The sequence below is a fragment of the Limulus polyphemus genome, unplaced genomic scaffold (genome assembly GCF_000517525.1).
Source record: "Limulus polyphemus unplaced genomic scaffold, Limulus_polyphemus-2.1.2 Scaffold2336, whole genome shotgun sequence".
Taxonomy (NCBI): Eukaryota; Metazoa; Arthropoda; class Merostomata; order Xiphosura; family Limulidae; genus Limulus; species Limulus polyphemus.
This window is the reverse complement of record NW_013667946.1, coordinates 33,772-36,285: the sequence shown is the minus strand read 5'-3', so window position 1 is coordinate 36,285 and position 2,514 is coordinate 33,772. Positions and strand designations below refer to the sequence as shown.

The 2,514-nt window shown below is 29.9% G+C and overlaps 1 long non-coding RNA gene across 1 annotated transcript in view; it reads left to right on the top strand.

Moving 5' to 3' along the window:
• LOC106466665 overlaps positions 1–1,459 on the top strand; it is an 8,841-nt gene extending 7,382 nt beyond the window's left edge. The window contains exon 3 of the long non-coding RNA XR_001291285.2: positions 1,284–1,459. This is a non-coding gene — a long non-coding RNA (uncharacterized LOC106466665). The remainder of the gene's footprint in view (positions 1–1,283) is intronic.
• Positions 1,460–2,514: the final 1,055 nt, after the last annotated feature.

Sequence of the window (2,514 nt, the reverse complement as noted above, 5' to 3'; positions counted from 1 at the left end):
GGATCTTCTTTTTAATAAATTCTTGAAAATGTTAAAAAAGAGAGAGAGAAAGGGGGGCCCGGCAAGGAAGTTTGCCCATGCTGGCTCTCGACATTCCTGGGGATGTCCTTCAACATTTGCCAGTGGGTTAAAAGGTTTTGTTTTGAGGAGTTTATGAAAAATATTTTAATCACTCTAGTGAGTCGTTTTCCATTATGACATTTTTACTTTAATTACTTTTTTGTATTTGAAGAGACTTCTGTAAATGCATCTTGGAGAGAAATTTCTACTGTAAAAGGGGCAAGAAAGTCTGTAAAGCTAAATTAAACAAAACAGTATCTTTATTATGTATCTTAATATGGCTGGAAGGGTATAATGAAACTACATTAAATGAAGTAATATTATTAGATTGTAATTTTTTTTAACCTTTGTTTAAGTCCTCCATTTTACTTATAAGAGATGGTACTAAGATGAGGAGATTATGTATTACAGTTTTTTTGTTAAAACCAAACACTAGTAGTTCTGTAAGCCAGTACTGTTGATCTCAACAACAGGCTCAGTCCGTGAATTTTGAGAATGACATAAAACATGCAACTTTTGTTAGATTTTAGGGGGTTCAGTAATTTAAATCATCCTTGTAATTTGTGGGTTCAGTGAAGCTCTGTATGTTTATTAGTCATGTAAAAGTCAAGCATTTTTTATTCTTTTTTTCATGAGGCTTATTTTTATAACACAACAAAATTCTTGTCTGAAATAAATTTGCAGTAGACATTTTGACATCCATGTGCAGTAGGTAAGCACATGCAGATCAGTTCTTTAACAGAATAAAAATAACTTAAAACTGAAGTAAGTGACAGAAAATTTTGTTGAACATATTGAAAGATGTTTATCTAAACTGTGTGACATTGTACATGGTAAGAGTCCTTGAATAAGGTTTCTTCACTACCTGGATTACACCTTTAAATAACAAATAGAGAAAATAGCAACAAGTATTTCAGTTAACTTACTCACCATTTTGACTTATTGTATTATTGTAATCCATATACTTCATTTTGTTAATTTATCAAAATTCATTTTTGGTTCATAAGGTAAATGTTTTTCAACCTAGACAAGCATATTATTGTAAGTACCCTTGTCAAAAAATAGTTGGCTTCACTGCTTGTTTTTTTAAAAGTATTTTTCATATATATTTTATTAAAGGATGATTGTGAATATTTTATGTGAAGAGACAAATGTATAAATAAGATGATGTAACGTAAACAGATTCTACTTTAATTTTATCTTAATTATTTTGTTTTTCACAGGATATTATGAAGTTTAGTTCAGCAACAACCAAGTTTTGAAGATAGTTCAAAAGAGGAACAGTTACCAGAAAAAGTTTAGAAAAGAAAGTAATTGTATCTGTTATGTGACCAATAACCAAGATGATATTGATAGTTTCTATAAATAAATTAAAATAAAGACCTTAATACCAGTTTGAAATGTGATTGAGTGTTTAAAACATGGTTTGTTGTATTGAAACACTGCACTGTTTACTGAGGGAACTAAATGAAATGTTTAATTGATACTTAAATATTCTGACAGTGTTTTTCAATCTAGAGAGTTAGGTACACTTTTCATTTTTGTTTTATAATGAACTTAACAACAAAACATAAAGCAAGAGGAATTATAGCGGAAAAATTCTGCATATAAAACCTTTTATTATTCTATACAATATATAAATTATGTAATCCACATCAATGAAACATTCTTATCTGTTGAGGTGTCATATTGAAACCCCATCTGGACCTCCTCCTCCTCCTTTTTGGCAGTATTGCATTTCATTAAGTAACTATAAACAATGTATGTTGATGAACTTCACATCAAAACATAGTTTATAATTCAAATACTTAAATTATCTAAGTTTTTAAGTTCTTAATTTCAAAGGGAGATATTTAGAATTCCCAATCTTTATTTTCTGTGTTACATGATGTGCCTGAGCTCTGATTACTCAATGCCAGAAAATTCAACTTCAAAAATAGGCTTCTACAGCTTACAACCAGTCGGAAATACAAACTTTACATAATCATTAGCCAAAATCTAAACTTTGAACCTTCCATCATGATTTGCTGAAGTATCAATCAATATTTCATACCACCAGATAAGTCCCTCTGATTAATGACTTTCGAGAAGAATTGTTTACTAACCAATGTTAAGTGCTTAAAGGCAAATTCTCCTTTACATAAATCTTGATTTAGTTTTTGTGCCTCAAAATGTTAGTCAGTGGAACTGCTTGGTATGTGATTATGTTGTGCACCATATTATAAAGGAAATTTTTTTTTTTTTACCTATTTTTAGCTTACATAAAAATCTATATAAATTGTAGTGCTTTTGGGACATTCTGGTATAGTGATATATTGTGTTATAGAATGCATATTTCAAAGCTACATGAATTCTTTATTGGACATCTAAATGTGTGAGGCTATAAGGCCCAACTGAAAGAATGTTAATCGAACACAAAACTGTCTCAGGTGTTAGCATTGCTTACAAATCCAC